We start from the raw sequence: 18,557 nt of genomic DNA, 5'->3' as shown, positions 1-18,557 counted from the left end.
TCAGAAGAAATTGACAATTAATTTAATCAATTAAAGTTCTTGATTTAGCGGAGTAGAATATTCATCAATCAGTCACTGTTTTTCACTATTTTGAGTTTAATTTATGATAAATAATTTTAATAATAATAATAAATGTATAAAATATGCAGATGATATAAAATAATATACTTGATGATATCTTGCCAAATGAAATGACAAAACACACCAGAACATTTTTGTAAAAATCATTTTGTTTTGAAAAATTCATATTTTTTCTCCGTTTGTGATTTAAGAAGTCCGACTAATTAAAAAACATTAATGGAGGGCAAAAATTGTTGTTCGTGGAGGAGGCAGGAGATGTTGTAGATAGTGAGGCAGGGCTAGAGCCCGTATTGCTACACTAGCTAGAGGCTGAGCACCAGCTGCTACTCAGGCCCATGCTAGGGATATGACTCCGGATCCAGAGAAGATTCTGGAGGAGGAGCCAGTTTAGGCGGATGAGGTCGGACCCGCCCAGGCACCAACTGGATTTATTGTCACTCCTATTCTTTAGGACACTTTGGTGCATATTTTGAGCTTCTCTGAGGGTATGGCCTAGGCGGGCATACTACCGACTATTCCAGTGGGTTCTCAGACAGGAGTAGGAGCTCAGACTCCCGCTCCGATGGTTGCTATAGCGTATAAAACCCCAGGAACACAGCTAGCTGCTGCTAGGGCTCCTAAATTTTTGGTTGTTATTATCAGACTAGTTGCTTAACCCACTATGACCATAGAGGAGAAAAAGAGATGGGACAACAGTCATAGTGGTCTTAGTTAGTTATCATGAGAGGTTACACAATATGGGGATAGTTGAGTATAACGGTAGTGATTTCATAGTATTTCAGATGATTGGTCACGCCAAGCAGTGGTAGAGAGTTTTTGTTGAGACTAGGCCTGCTGGTCGCTTTCACTTATTTGGATTGAGTTTACTCTTGTGGAGAAGTGGGTTGCACAATATGGGGTTGGTTGAGTCCAACAGTGCTGATTTCATAGTATTTCAGATTATTGGTCCCGCCAACCAGCGGTAAAGGGTTTTTGTTGAAACTAGGACAGCTGGTCACTTCCACTTATTTGGACTAAGTTTACTCGTGTGGAGAAGTGGGTTCCCGTTATGTGAGGGAGGATAGGCAGGAGTAGTATGAAAGATTGGAGCAGGATGGCATCTCTGTGACAGAGTATGAGATGAGGTTGCACGTCATGTCTCTTCATACTTTGATAATTCTTTCTGATGAGACTAAGAGTATTCGCAGGTTCGTTAGAGGGTCGACTTATCCCCCTCGAAGCAGCATAGGTAGCAGCTTCTGGAGGTACCTTTCAAGAGTGATAGATCTTGCTAGAGAGGTTGAGACTATAAGTCATCAGGAGTTTAAGGGGAGATTTGGCAAGAAGCCCCGCAGTTCTGGCAGTTATGGAGGTGTTGGCATAAAGACATGTATGTAGTTTTGATGATTGACAAACCAAACATTAAGATACCTGCCTGAAGTGAAGCAGAGGTTCAGACAATGTAAAAGTTCTGAAAAGGTAGACAGTACAGGATGGTAAGAACAAGTCCAAGGACATGTTCCATTACAAAAGAACAGCAGGGACAGATGCAGACACATGAAATAATAGGCTATATATATATATATATATATATATATATATATATATATATATATATAAAGGCAGGTGGAATACAGATCAGAGAGACAATGAATGGTCAGCAGAAATACAGAGCAAAGAAGGAGATGAACACAAAGATGTTCATTATGCAGCATAAATGATTTAATGAATAAGGCAACTGAACAAGGCAGCAAATGGAGATAGATGACTTAGTGGAAGAAGCAGCTCGGTGGATGAAATAGAACAAGTGTGCAAACATGTTCAATACCAATGAGTCATCATATGCAGAAAAGGGATGATCACAGGTCATCAGGTGCAATGGATGAATCACCCAGCAGTGATCAATAGTGAGATAATGAAGAAGAGGAGAGGCGAAGTGACTCAAACTTAGAAGACATGTTCAGAAAGAAAAAAGTGTTCAGCTAAAGAGTTTGCAGACAAAGCATATGAATCAGGTTAACAAAATAACCACGTCTGCAAACATGTTCCATCACAGAACAAAATAACTCAAAGAAGAGAAATTCGAGGGCCACACGCGGTACAATTAGCTCACCCTGAAGCTCTTGAGCGGACTCCAATCACACCCGAACATAGAATCCAAACACCAATCAAACCTGCACCATAACAAGATGAAGCAAGTGTAGTGTGAGTACAAAATCAACGGTACTCAGCAGCATCGTTGACCGTCCCAAAATAATACGGAGTTGAGGGCTGGCTGACAATCAGTTACCACTTCACTTAGCCATGATTAATACAAGAGATATAAGAAAGAGATGTTACAAATATTGAGTTCAACACAATTTCACTTATACTTTCCAACATTACAAATCCCCATTTAGACTTCAATTTAAGCTATTAGACACCAGGTTATTCCATCTGTTTCTACTAGTTATCCTAACCAATTATGAGGTTTTCCATCCCATAAGCCAAATAGAACTTTTATCCCAAAGTTTAACCAGCCTCTAGACATGTTTTTGATAGACAATCAGAAAGATCAATTCAATTAAGCACACCCACACTTATTACTGTTAACTCACGTGTAAGGTATCTTTGTCCTAACCAACATAACAAATATATACCAAATCACGGCAAGGCAATACTAATAATTCACAACCAAACAACATAAATTAGGGATGAATGCAGTGCAAGTGTAATGTAATGCAATCCAAGGCCTTTGTTCCACTTCCCGATACCTCTCTAACCTAGTTGATATGAAGTTGTTCCATGAAAGAGGGATGCTTATGGATGGGGTTGCCGAGCGTCTCCCAGGGTTCTATAATCATTCGGTGGCTATTCATTGGAATTGTTTTGTTACTCCTCCATGTCAAGCCAATGAGCAATGGTTCCGTGAGTTTTATGCAAATTTGAAGAAGGTAGATTTTGAAAATCCAAAAATTATGATAAAGGGAAAGATAGTGAGGTTTGGACCGCAAGAGATCAATGCTTTCCACAACTTTCCCAACCATCCTATTGAGCCGATGACAAATAAGGATGTTTGTGGAAATGGGCGTTGGTTGGTGGACAAGCTTTGTGGTGAAGGGGTGATTTTGCCTTGGCAAAATAAGAAGACGAGGATCACCAACTATGAGTTCACTGCTGAGGCCAAGGTGTGGCAGTATCCTTGTCAGGCGGGTATCTCCTTCTTCTAACACTTCTACTTACACGTACGCTCATGCCTTGATCATTGCTTGTATTCTAGACGAGGTCGAGGTGAATACTGGTCATCATATTATCAGAGAGCTAAAGGATTATGTGCATCAGGATGGCTCGAGTCTGATATTTCTGTCACGACCCGACTAGGGGCTATGATGGGTACCCGGGGCTAACCACCGAGCACCGCTCATACCATTACCCATCGTATACATCAAGCGTTCATTCATTAATCTTATACTCAAATCATAGAAAAGCCATTTTTCACTTTGAAACATAATTACCTTTATATACATAAGCCCTTCGGCTATCAATATATATATATATATATATACACACGTGGGAAAAATCGTGAGACCATACTATCCACACATGCGTATCTACGAGCCTCTACTAGAGTACTAGACATATGGACGGGACAGGACCCCGTCGTGCCCAAAACATATATATACTATACACAAAAGAATAAATCAATGGCACCTCCGGAATAATGGAGTGCTCTCAAAGTCTGCTAGTAGCTCCTACGAGTCTGGATCACCTCCTTGTCTACGAGTCTGGATCACCTCGTATCTTTTTTCTTTATCATGTGTATATGTAGCTCTTTATAGTCATGGACTCGTAATTTTCATAATTTAGGAAGATTCATGCCATAGGAGTCATGCCTTAGAAGGAAAGGATTAGCCTTACATACCTCTTTCGTTTAGCTATTCTATCTTGTGATCGTTCTCCTTCGATGCTCGCGTTTCTACCTTCAAGAAAGTTCGTATTAACATTAGCTAATCGATTATAAGAACATACTTACTAAGGCTGGAGAAAATTGGGCAGCATTTCCTTTGTTTATACAACTTTCCTCATATTACATATCAACTCTCAAACCTCCATAACAACATTCACAATATTATAAGCAACAATCGTCATTCATCTACATTATCCACATTTCACAATTTCACTTCAATTCCTCCATAATCATGGTCATAGTACACTATTACGTTCACTCATATACAATGTTTATCCCATGTTCTTAATATCATTTATAACGTGATCATAACCATAACATATCAAGAATCATGACTCAATCCAAGCTACTACTCAAAAATCACACTATTCTTACATTCATGACCCATTTTCTATACCCTTCTACAATCCAAGTGTTTCAACTTCTCAATACCTTAAACAACATGGGAATACCATAAAACTTACCTTAAATGGTGTAGGAATAAGCCTTGGGTGGAAATACTCTTCTTGCACCAAAACTCTAGTTCACTTCCATTGGAATTTCTTGGCTTGGATGAACTTCAATGAATTTCATACACTTGATTTTGTTGGTTTGATGAAGTTGATCACAAATCTCTCTTGGGTTCTTGTGGATGAAGAGTGGACAGGGTTCGAGAGAGTTCTTGAAGTGTTGGGTAAAATGAAATGAAATAAGGAACTTGGTCCCCTGTTTAATAACTTAAAAATCTGATCCATCGGGAAGATATACGGACACTCATACGGTCCGTATAAAATTATACGGTCCGTAAAAGTGACAGTGAAATCGTCGCTTCAACATCTCGCTTCTGTGACCATTATACGACACATTATACGGTCTGTATAATTTTATATGATTCGTATAAGTGACCGTATAATCCCATCAGTGAGGGACCTTCACTGTGACGATTCTGCGGACCATTATACGGACCGTATAACATTATACGGACCATATAATCGGCTGTGTAACCCATCTTTTCTCTGATCTTGTTCTTGTCACTTCGTTTGATCTCCAATCCTTATGGAACCTTCTTGATACTTGTTTAACACCTCATTAACGATCTAAGGGACGTTATAATTCTTATCTAAGACACTATTAAATCATCATTAACTTATTACTCGTAAATCCTTTCCGATACACATCGTATGCCTTGTCCTCTCTTGGCAAACTTTCTCCTCTTACTCCGAATGTCTTTGCAAATCTCAATTAGGGTCATCAAATGTCATTTCTCACTTATTGCAATACCGTATACTTCGTGCCTTTCGTCAGTCTATTCACTGTGCATCAACGGGAAAATTTTTGGGGTGTAACATTCTTTCCCCCTTTGAGCACTCGAGAATTCTACGAAAATTTCGCCAGAGTTTCCCCTATAATATGGTACTACCATCCTGTCACAACAGCCCACAATAACATTGCCTCACAGGGCCACAACACAATAGCAATATAAGTTGGCCACACACGACCCATATGCATAAAAGAAAACATACATACCTCATAATCCCGATGTCTCATCGTGGATCTCTTCTGGGCGCTGAAATAAGTGCGGGTATTTGGATTTCATACTCTCTTCTGCTTCCCAAGTCATTTATTCTCGGTTGTTATTTCGCCGTAGGACTTTAACTGAGGCTACTTCCTTTTTTCGAATTCTCTGTACCTGCTTGTCTAATATGGCAATGGGCACTTCTTCATAGACTAGCTTTTCTGTCACTTAAACATCATCTACTGGAACAATCCTCATAGGATCTCCAACACACTTGCGGAGCATTGAGACATGGAAACCTGGATGGACTAATTCAAGTTCTAGAGGCAAGTCCAATTCATAAGCTACTTGACCCACCTTGCAGATAAACTTATAGGGTCCAATGTATCGAGGACTTAAGTTTCCTTTCTTACCAAATCTCATCATTCCTTTCATTGGTGACACCTTTAAGAATACCCAATCATCAACTTGAAATTTTAAGTGTCGCCGGCGGTTGTCCGAATAAGATTTTTGGCGACTTTGGGCTGTTAATAATCGATCTCGGTTCACCTTGACTTTTTGTACTGCTTGTTGAATTAACTCAGGGCCTATTAGCTGTACTTCTCCTATTTCAAACCATCCAATTGGGGATCTACACTTCCTTCCATATAAAGCTTCATACGGCGCCATTTGGATACTGGAATGGTAGCTATTGTTATATGCAAACTTAATAAGGGTAAGTGGTCATCCCAGCTACCACCAAAATCTAGTACGCATGCCCGTAGCATATCTTCCAATGTCTGAATAGTGCGTTCATCCTGCCCATCAGTTTGCGGATGAAATGTCATGCTGAGTTTTACTTGAGTACCCAAACTTTCTTGGAAGGATTTCCAGAACATAGCTGTAAATTGTGCCCCTCTATCTGTGATAATGGATATCGGGATACCATGGAGTCGCACAATCTTCTTGAGATACATCTTTGCATAATCTTCTGCTGAGTATATGGTTCTGACTGGAAGAAAATGAGCTACTTTCGTGAGTCTGTCCACGATCACCTATATAGAATTATACTTGCCTCGGGAACGGAGTAATCCCACAATAAAATCTATGTTGATCACTTCCCATTTCCAAGTAGGAATTTTCATTGCTTGCAATAATCCTCCTGGCTTTTGATGTTCGATTTTCATTTGCTGGCAATTTGAACATTGGGCTACAAATTCTGCTATGTCTTTCTTCATTCCATCCCACCAATAAATTAATTTGAGATCATGATACATCTTTGTTGCTCATGGATGAATACAATATCGAGAATAATGAGCTTCTTCGAGGATTCAATGGCATAATTCTGCAACATTCGGAACACATAGCCTGCCTCGGTATCTAAGAATTCCATCCATAGAAGTTTCAAATGGAGACTCCTCTTTTTCATGAAATGTGTCTCTATAATGGCTGAACTGAGGATCTTCATATTGACGCTCATTTACTTCCATATTCAGGGACGAAACTGTGGGATTATTAATACCAATTCCTGCACTACCTGAAATAATTAAACGTACTCCAAGATTAGCTAGTTGGTGGAGCTCATGAATTAATTCTTTCTTCTCCGGAAGAACTTCACATAGGCTGCCCATCGATCGGCGGCTAAGCGCATCAACTACTACATTTCCGGGGTGGTATAAAATACTCACATCATAATCTTTCAATAATTCTAACCACCGCCTTCTGCAGATTTAACTCCTTCTGTTTGAAAATGTATTGAAGACTCTTGTGATCTGTATAAATATCGAAACGTACACTATACAAGTAGTGTCTCCACATCTTTAATGCATGAATAACGACAGCCAATTCGAGATCATGAGTTGGGTAGTTCTTTTCATGTTTCCGCAGCTATCTCAAAGCATAAGCGATGACTTTACCGTGCTGCATTAACACACATCCTAACCCAATACCGGAAGCATCACAATATACAACATAACCATCTGGCCCTTCTGGGAGTGTTAAGACCGGAGCTGAAGTTAACCTATCCTTCAATTCTTGGAAGTTGCGTTCACAAGCGTCATTCCACTAGAATTTAGCTGACTTTTGGGTTAGCTTCATCAATGGTGCTGAAATAGAGGAAAATCCTTCTACGAACCTTCTATAGTACCCTGCCAATCCTAGAAAACTACGATCTTCTGTAGGCGTCATCGGCCTTGGACAAGTCTTCACAGCTTCAATTTTTTGAGTATCAACTCGAATGCCATCATCTGAAATAACATGACTCAAAAATGTCACAGAATTCAGCCAAAACTCGCACTTTGAGAATTTTGCATACAATTCTCGAGTTCGAAGAATTCCTAGAATAATACGTAAATGATTTGCATGTTCTGATTCTGTGCGAGAGTATACCAGAATATCGTCAATGAATACTATTATGAATAAATCCAAGAGAGGCCTGAATACGTTATTCATCAAATTCATGAACACTGCTGGAGCGTTAGTTAACCCAAATGACATCACCCGGAATTCATAATGGCCATATCTCGTTCTAAAAGCTGTTTTGGGAATATCTTCTTCTCTAACTCTCACTTGATGATAACCTAACCTCAAGTCTATTTTGGAAAACCACTTGGAACCTTGTAATTGATCAAACAAATCATCAATCCTTGGGAGAGGATATTTGTTCTTTATCGTCACCTTATTCAACTGCCTATAATCGATACACATCCGTAAGGAACCATCTTTATTTCTCACGAATAGGAATGGTGCTCCCCACGGTGATGAACTGGGTCTAATAAACCCCTTCTCAAGCAAATCCTTCAACTGTGCCTTTAACTCTTTCAATTATGCCGGAGCCATTCGGTAAGGAGGAATAAATAGGCTTGGTATCCGGCAATACATCAATAGTGAAATCAATCTCTGTTTCCAGGGGAAGGCCTGGAAGTTCATTTGGAAATACATTCGGAAATTCATTCACTACTGGAACGGATTAGAAAGTTGGCGACTTTGCTTCGGTATCATGAACTCGGACTAAGTGATAAATATAGCCTTTTGCTATCATCTTTCTTGCCTTAAGGTAGGAAATAAACCTACCTCTTGGAGATTCTATATTACCCTTCCATTCAAGCATGGGCTCTCCCGGATATTGAAATCGAACTACTTTCATTCGGAAATTAACATTAGCATAACATGAGGCCAACCAATCCATACCCATAATCACATCGAAATCTAACATTTCCAGCTCAACTAAATCAGCTTTAGTCAGGTGGTCGCATATCACAATTACCCAATTTTTGTACACTTGTTTAGTTATCACGGGATCACCAACAGGATTAGATACCTCAAAAGGTTTAATTGGCTCGGGCTTCACCCCAATACGACCAGCAACATGCGGAGTAATATAAGATAGGGTAGAACCCGGATCTATCAATGCATACACATCATGGGAAAATACGGATAATATACCTGTAACCACATCCGAGGAGGACTCAAGATCCTGTCGTCCGGCTAAAGCATACATACGGGGCTGAGTGGCACCTGACGTAGATGCTCCCCCTCGGCCTCTACCTCGACCTGCTGGAATCTGGGGAGTCTGCCCTACCGGGCGCACTGAAGAGGAACCAGCTGCTAATCCTGTTGGCTGAACCCCACCTCTACCATACCTCGAGGGACAATCATGCATCAAGTGCCCAGTCTGTCCACAAACATAGCAAGTATCTGTGCCCTGGCGACATGGCCCCGAATGTAATTTACCGCACTGACTATATCACGGTACTGGTGGTCTCCTCTGACTATGGTCACCCCTAAACTGAGAACCTAAAGCTCTCGAACTCTGACCCTGTCCTGAAGGAAATGAGTGATCAAATCCCCTACCTGCAAATCGTGGAGGCGCACTAGTCGCCGACTGGCCTGAGTGTCTAGGATATGCCTGCCTTGATCCCCCTCTACAATCACTACCTGCCCCCATAGATCTGGCCCTCTTGCTTTGCCCTCTATCAATATCACGATCACCCCTTTGTGGATGTTGTTGTCCTTCTAAATTGTGGGCATGGGCTTGAATGCGGGAAATATCCATCCCATCTTGCGACGAAGCCGTCAAGCAGTCCTTGAAAAAATGTGGCCCTAATCCACTCACGAATCTGTGCACCCTATCTCCCATGTCGGCCACTATAGTCGGGGCATATCTAGCCAATGAATCGAACTGAAGGCTATACTCCCGAGCACTCATATTTCCTTGTTTCAAATTTAAAAATCTATCCGCTCTAGCTCGGTGAACCTCGGGTTGCAAATACTGGCGGATGAAGGCATCTACAAATTCTTGCCAAACGGGAGGAGGCTCATTCTCTTTTCTTGATGACATCCAATTATTGTACCATAAGACCGCCACATCCCGGAGTCTAGACGATGCCAACTCCACAGATTCAGTTTCGAAGGGATGAATAATCTTCAATGTTCTCAACATTTCATCGATAAAACTTTGCGGGTCTTCATCCGGCTTTGACCCGAAAAACTCCGGAGGATTCAAACTCATGAAATCACGGGCTATAGTACTAATGGCCCTGTCACTCGAACCCGAACCCTGCCGCTACACCTGGGCGGCAACTAACTGCGTCAACAGATGAATAGCCTCGGTCACTTGTTGAACCGAAGTAGCCGGTGGAGGAATTGGAGGCATGGGAGCTGCAGCTGAAGCCCCTTCTTGTTCTTCTATAATAGGCGGAGTAGAAGAAGCATTAGATGGAGCCTCATTATGTGATTCGCCCTCTTCTACATTCATTGGCGACTCTTTTTCTACCAGCCTTTTCATCGTAGTCTTGCCCTTCTGGGCGGCTGCAGCTTTTCCCCTTTGGCGACATTTCTGAAATCATAGCACACTATTAAGGAGGAGATAATCTTATAACACAGCTCTATCGCATGATCTCATAAGAAGAAGAATGGTCATTTTTCCTAAATGCCCTGTAGCCTCCTGTTTATTAGTGTGGCGCGCAACACACTATAAACAAGACTCTACTAGACACAGCTCATATACACTTCCTATGACTGAACTGCTCTGATACCACTTTTGTCACGAACCGACTAGGGGGCATGACAGGTACCCGGGGCTAACCACCGAGCACCGCTCATACCATTACCCATCGTACACATCAAGCATTCATTCATTAATCTTATACTCAAATCATAGGAAAACCATTATTCACTTTGAAACATAATTACCTTTATATACATAAGCCCTTCGGCTATCAATATATATATATATATATATACACGTGGGAAAAATCGTGAGACCATACTACCCACACATGTGTATCTACGAGCCTCTACTAGAGTACTAGACATATGGACGGGACAGGACCCCGTCATGCTCAAAACATATATATACTATACACAAAATAATAAATCAATGGCACCTCCGGAACAATGGAGTGTTCTCAAAGTCTACTAGTAGCTCCTACGAGTCTGGATCACCTCCTTGTCTACCTGTGGGCATGAACACAGCGTCCAAAGAAAAAGGACGTCAGTACGAACATTGTACTGAGTATGTAAGGCATGAATAAAATAAACATAATGGAGAAATCATAAGACATAAGATGAAAATATAACCTGCGTAACTTTTTAAGGATGGATACATTTCATACATATATCATATATAATCATAGTACATGTATCATCATAGTGCATACATCATCATATCATATATATCATCATCGTTAACCCGCGTCCGGGTAACCATCATATGCCGCTCACTAGTGGTGTCATGCCCGACCCTCTAGGCTCAGTGTAAACATAGCAGCCCGCCTGAGCGGTGACATGCCCGGCCATTTAGGCACTGTGGAATAGGACGCTCCAAAACTCCAAACGACGCCTAGGAAACCATGACTACTATCTTCTCGGGTCAAAATAGTTTTAACAAGACTCGAGAACGAATCAACTAGGGCAAAAACAGAAGAATCACGGTAACGACAAAATGGGTCGTTACAGGGTTGACCAAGGTCAACTCCCAAAACATCAAAATTCTAACTTTCCAACCAACGACCCTAATCACACCTGAATGCCTCTGGACCCAAACCAACTATCCTACCAAGTCAAAAATCACGTTCTGGACCTAACGGAGCTATCAGAATTCGTTTTCGAACATGTGTACCCAAAAGTCAACTATTGGTCTAATCTTTCCCAAAATCAAACTTAAGAACACAAGAACAAAGATTTCCTTTCCGATACTAATCTGATTGCCTCAATAACTGTGCCATCCATTCCCGCAAGTCAAAAACAGCAAACTAAAGCTAAGGGAAGGATCGCTTAGGGCAAGATAGGTAAAATCACTAAAACAACCAAACGGGTCGTTATACCTTCACATGTAAATAAAAACGTATTAGAAATTAATTTCCTCCATCAAAATTTATTTTGTGCTTCCGCAACTATAAATGCTCGTAAAAAATCAGATTGAGCAACTCAAAATTCACATTCTCTTTAAAAATAAAACTTAATTTTTCTTTCTAAAAGGTAAAAAAAAATCCTACAAAAAATACTAGTAGCTTGACACGTATTTTGCACTCATATGTCGGTGCCAATTAAGCTTTACAAATGTACCCAAAAAAAATTCTAAAACTATTTGTTTTAGTTGTAAAATATAATTGAAGAACAAAAAGTTACTCTTTATGTTTTACTGATAGTTCTGACACAATCTATCGACAGCACATGAAAAGTCCATTATGCAATAAAAATAATAATTTTGTTTGTACCACGTGGCAATTGGTTTGTATATTTTTTTTGCTGAAAGTGCAGGCAAACTCTATTGGCAGAATATAAAAATTCTATTACACAAATATAAACATGATCTTCGATTGCTTTTGACAAGTATTAGTGAACTTTCCATGTACATCAAAAATTATCAAGGGCTAAATTTCTTCCATTAAACTTTTTCTTTTAAACTTTGATTTCACATTTATAATGTTATCCTCTTCACCTATTCTTGTGTAACTTTTTCTTGTGTAACTCTTTTATATGGTTCTGATTCATATCATGTTCAAATAAACTTTATCGACCTAACTAGAAAAGTTTATATTGCAATCAATCTAAGAGATTTTATGTAGCACGTGGCCATTATCACAATAATCAATGTTGGAGGCCAAAGAAAAATATATTCAGAAGAAGTTATAAAAGAAAATATATTTTATATAAAGACTAGTCACAAATCACCGGCCTTACACTTTTTTTTACACGTCAGTACTTACAAATCTGTATCAAAAGAACAAAGAGTTAAGAGAATAAAACCTCCCCTTTGTGGAAAATATTTGCGAGAAGAGGCTAAGAAATAAGATATATACTATATAAGGCTAGTCATTATACACACATGTTGCGCTTATACCTTACGTCAATTTTTTTTTTATTTCTCAGTAATAAAATTAATGTGCACAAAAATTTGAAAATAAAACCTCCCCTTTTGGTATTTTTTTTTATATGAAGGTACGGAAGACAATATATTTTATATAAAGATTTGTCATAAGACATTACTTTTACCGTTTATTTTCTCTTTTACATGTCAAATTTATATTTTTCTCAAAAGCGTAATTGTAAGGTTGTAGTTCTTGTATTTTGAGAGACACATTTCTCCCAAATAGAAAAATAGAGGCATTTCTCAATTTTTTCGTAGATGTTAACATCTAAATTTTATCCTCCAACAATTTTATTTAATCGGTCGAATTTCTCGAGTTACAAACGGAGTAAAATAGACACTTTACTGATGAAAAATGATTTTATAAAATTGTTTCGGTGACATTTTACCATTTCATTTGACATAATATCATCAAGTATATTATTGCATATCATCTTGCATATTTTGTATATTTCTTAAGATTTCTAAACATAAGTATCAAAACTTTAATTCAAAATAGTGAAAACAATTATTAATTAATTGTTTAAACTAACAAGGTTCAATTGATAAGTATTTTACTCCGTTAGGTTGAGAAATTAGATTAAATAAATTTATGATCAGTTACATCTCAATTTTATAATTTATTTGACTTTAGTCACTTTTAAATTGGTTAAAATTGAAATCCTAAATTGATTTATATGCTACTTATGGCCATAATTGAAATAACCGGTTATTTTGTACATACAAACCGTGGCCACAATCGAAATATGTTGGCTAAGTTTAAGTTTACATTTGTGACTTGGACAGTTAATCCGTCTGAATTAAAGGAATTGGGCAAAAGGACCAATCCCATTTTTACGGCAACCCGGCCCAGAACCACGTTTAATATACCAAGCGCCCTTTCTATTATCATTTTCTTGAAATGATTTTTCTCAACCACAAACCCTAGCCGCCTGAGAGAGATTCCCTATCTCTTCTTCCATGTTGCCGGAAATAGTAAAGATTCAGGCGCATATTGCTTTATTCAGTTAGTGTTCGACCGATTCGAAAATGTTTTGCCCTCTCTCCACCGCGTCTCCACCAACAATAGGTAAAATCCTCACCCTCTCCCTCTCCTTTTTGCTTTTTTTTTGCTCTCAAGGAGAAAAATCCTTAATGGTATTTGTCTTACTATTGCTCAAAAACACAAATTTTCATTGGTTCTTAGCTTAAATCTTTCAAAAGAAAAGGATAAATCCAAGAAATCTTCAAAATTCCAAGGTCCCACATTGATTTCAAGAGAAATCTGAGGGCTTTAGGGGTTCTATATAAAGAAGCCCTTATTTCATTGCAAAAACAAGTCTCAACCGAGCAAAACCCCCAAAATTTTAAGTTTCCAGCAAGGGATCCGATTAGAATTGGAATCCTTGCTTAGTTTACTTAATTTTGGGATCAGTCTAATGTTTTCTTTAATTTCGATTTCTGTGTCGTGGCTGAGTTGGGTGCTAAGGAGCTCAAAGATCTCCAATTCCAATTCTCGACAAAGGCTGCACAAAAGAAAGGTAATTATATTTCCTTCCTTTTATTTTCTGTATGTGTTAGGTTCTTTATGTCTTTTATATGTGTATGTATTTAGTTTAGTTCTAGTTTAATGATAGTAAGCATGTGTTAGACTAGAGTAAAAAATTCTTTGTTTGTTTCTTGTTAGTGTAAAATGCCTAGCTTAATTCATTCTTGGTTAGCAAGGATATGATTAGATGTTTTTTTTTCCCACATGTTTAGAGTTCCTTTTTGGTTTAATTTGATAATTTAGGGAACATGACTTAGTCATTTATTTCATCACAGCTTAATCATAAGAGATTAACCAACCTTATCCTGACAGTTCTCTAACTGACCTATCTATATTTAGTTAAACCCTGCTATATGAATGATAGACAGAGCAGTAGAATAGTCTGCACTTAGAGTAGGATGTGTTAGCTTTACTAACATCTATAGCATAGCACCAAAGGATTGGCTTGTTACCATATAACCATGTATGAACATAGAACTTAGTTAATAATGGGCCAAAAAGAGATGGAAAGCCAAAAAGTTTGAAATAGTTGTGATCCCCTTTTGACCATTTGGAATTATCATGTGGCTCATTTATCTTACTTGTATGAGACCTAACTTTACCCCAGGTCAACATAACATTCAGTACTTGTTTGGGTTTGTTTGAAATTTGAAGATATCTATGTGACACTAGTTTGCTCAAGATGTGACTCTCTATTCGATTTACATAGTTTCTGAAGCATGATTATTTTGTCCATCTAGTTTTTTTTTTATTAGGGAGTTGCACTTTACTGAGTCTCCATGTCATTAAAAACCTAAAAGTTCACATGTTAGAGTGGTTGTGCATGTTTAAATTCTAAAATGGGAGAACTGTTCCATTTAATTTGCCTTGTGTGCTTCTGTTTTTTCCTCTTTCATAGATCATGGCACATATCTGTCTGTAGGGAAAAATATGAGTGCTGTTTTTCTTTAGTTAAAATTCTGAGTAAGTACTTGTCAAAATGTTTTGCATGAGATGACTCCTTGTTGATAAAAAGGGGTCTTAAATAGTATATATTCTTATTTTACTGTTAGAAACTATATATTCAGTATGATTTATATGTCTGCCAGGATGACTAAGTGATCTGTCTCTTGGAATGCCAATCATGCATAATCTGCTGTTGTTTTTTGTTTTTTTTGGGTCAAGTCTAGTTACCCATGAGCATATGAACTGCTTGCATCTTATGACTGTTTGAAGCATGATCCTCATCTCTATTGCCTATGACATGCTACTACTAATGATATATGCTAATGCTTGTGAATCTCTCGTGCTAAATGATGAATTTATTGGTGAAAACTGGGACTTGTCTCATTTCTGTTCTTACCCTCTAATTTAGATAGTCAACTGAACTAGTGAAATGATAAATGTTAAGAAGTAAAGATGAATTTGCTTTGGTCTTTGTTTTATATGAAGGGTTGTGTCACTTAACTTATGGGAAGGCATTGACTGATGTCCTAGGGTGATGAGCCTAAGAAGAAGCTTTGAGTACACCACACTCAGCTTTATCTTAGTGTTTATAGTTGCTGGGGTTCCTCTTGTTGGACCATAAAATTATGGGAGCTTTCCCCTTATTTTTTAGAATACTTCTCTTTGACTTAAGGACTGTAATGTGTTTAACTTCTCTTTGAACCTTAGATGTCTATTAAGATGAGAAATTTCTTGAACTAACTAGTAGGGGCTGAATTACCCTTTTCCATGCTTCCTTGCCATACTATGTGTTCTATGAAGGGTTATAGTCTATTACATTGATATGTTTGTCTTCGTGTGTATGCCATGACATTTGAACAAATCTAAGGCTTGAATATACTTTTCAAATACCCTTTGTTTGTCCTGTCCTTTACCACTTGAATTAAACTATAGACTTTGTCATAAGTTCTCCCCAAAAACAGTTAAGGTGTGCATGGGTGCAAATTTGTCTTGTTACTAGCCTAGTCCCCTTTTTCTCTTTCTCTTTGGTATACTGCAATGTTGAGATATGCACACATTACCCAGAACGTGAGTATCCCATTGTATTTGTATGCATTTCTATTAGGGATATCAGCTGCTATGTTTGTTTTCTCCTCCAGACTCTGCATATGAAACAAAAGCATGTTGGATTTGATGTCATAGCATGTTGTGACTTGATGAATTCTCTGAGAGTATAAATGACTGTTGTCCCTTGTCTTTGTGTGTGTATGAAAGCTTTAAACATGAATGAAGACCTTGTATATATTGAGCATATACTGAGTATCCATGAGTATATATGTTGTGTATACTTCAAGTATACAAAGGGTATATCCTTGTATATTTTGGCATATTCACATGTTTACTAAGTTAGTTATGTGAATGAATGAAACTTGAGATTGATGATTGTTGCTTCTTCTCCCTTCTTGTTATGATAAGGTAAGATATACCATCAACTGTACAAGGTATATTTCAATGTATATACCCTAGTATATAAGGATGTATATCTTGTATATATGTATGGTATATCACAGCCTTTTCACTATAATGGGCCCAGTCTGATCCCTCCCCCCCCCCCCCCCCCCCCCCGGTTTCTTTTCTCTTGTATAGTCTCTTCATATGAATGCATTGGGCCTGAAGCCCATAATACTGCCTTTGCGAAATGTTCTTGATATTTGGGCTTGACCAACGTTATTTTTATGCTATAACTTGTTTGGGCCTATTTCGACGTCATTTTCCAGTTTTTAATTCATGTGGGCTTGCGTTATCTATACGTAGTCACCTTGATTATGAATCGTGTATTTCGTAAGTGTGTGGTAACCTTTCCTTTATCTCGGTAAATGGGAGTGTTATGTTTACCTCGTTTCTTTATTTTTCGTTTGGCTAAGTATAGATGCCTTCTAACCGCCACTTTCTCCACACACTAAGGATGAAATTATGTCTTTGACCTTCAATGGTTTTGGTGCTATTATTCTTTACTATTATGTTCTCTTATTTCATGACAAAATCTGATGGGAAATTAACCTTTTTCGTTCCGCAATTTTGGTGGGTATATAGGAACACAATATATAAGATGGAGAGATGAGAAAGAAAGGGAGAGGTGATCGAGAGGGAGGAGATCTAGAGGCCTCCAACGATACAATTATTGCTTCTCAATCAAATCTTGCTGGCATATACATAATCATACATAATGTTTGTAGTTTAGATATATTGAATTGTTATCAAATTGATTAGTTTATGTTGAATTTAGATTTTATGATTACATTTTATTACAACATCTCTTCTATCGATATATCATTTTTTTTAAAATTCAGATAGTCAATAATTATATCAAATACAAAATCTTCATTTATATCTTTAAATACTTTAATGTATCTCTCAAAATATAATTTTGTTGTTTAAGTTAATATTTTATCTAATATTTTCTTGATATAATTTTTAATTACTTTTTTTATTTGAATTATGTATTTATTATTATGTTTAAATATTGATATATTATACACATTCAGATCATGAAAAATAAAAGGTCTTAATCATTCAGTGTTCAGATCTACAGTCAGCATTTTAGTATTCAGATGTGCATTCAGATTTAGACAGTGCAGTCTTAATAAACCCACCAGCCCATTACTTTATTTTATGTTTATTTGTATGTACAAACACATGTAAATATTGAAATCCATGATTCGGACTTAGAAGAAATAGGCAAACGATGCTAAAATCGTTAGAAAGAATAGGAACCTTGTCACATTTGATTTGGACCCAATGAGAAAATATAGGATACCTTTCTTATAAAAATGATAAAAAGAAATATTTTTCTCCTTTGAAGAAAAACAGAAAAAACGGAAAAACAGTCGCTTATTTTGAAAAAAATCAGCTTCTTTTTGCTGAACGTGGGAGATTTCTTTTTACAAAAAGGGATCAGGAGAAAAAAATTGATTTCAAAAGAGATATTTGGAAAGAAAAACACAAAAATGGTTTTAAGTGGTTTTTCTCAAGTATAGTCTTTTTGGGCGTAGCCCACATAAGGCAAAATAAACAACAGGAACTCAACCTTAAATTGAGCTTGGATGAGGAAATTCGGAAAAAGAATGCGGCTGACCTATATTAAGGGAGAAAATATATGATTCTATTTCAAAAGATATCATTTGCAAAAAAGAATAATTTTTTGTCAAATCTCATATGAAATTATGGCATATTGAACAAAGGGCATACACTT

The 18,557-nt window shown here is 37.7% G+C and overlaps 1 long non-coding RNA gene across 1 annotated transcript; it reads left to right on the top strand.

Annotated features, from left to right (window-relative positions):
- Positions 1-13,705: 13,705 nt before the first annotated feature.
- On the top strand, positions 13,706-17,633 carry LOC132630974 (uncharacterized). Its single transcript, XR_009578752.1, has 2 exons — positions 13,706-14,372; positions 17,399-17,633. It is a non-coding gene; the product is annotated as an uncharacterized LOC132630974 (long non-coding RNA).
- Positions 17,634-18,557: the final 924 nt, after the last annotated feature.

This window comes from Lycium barbarum, chromosome 3, assembly GCF_019175385.1.
Source record: "Lycium barbarum isolate Lr01 chromosome 3, ASM1917538v2, whole genome shotgun sequence".
NCBI classification, from domain to species: Eukaryota; Viridiplantae; Streptophyta; class Magnoliopsida; order Solanales; family Solanaceae; genus Lycium; species Lycium barbarum.
This window is presented reverse-complemented; position numbering and strand designations above follow the sequence as displayed.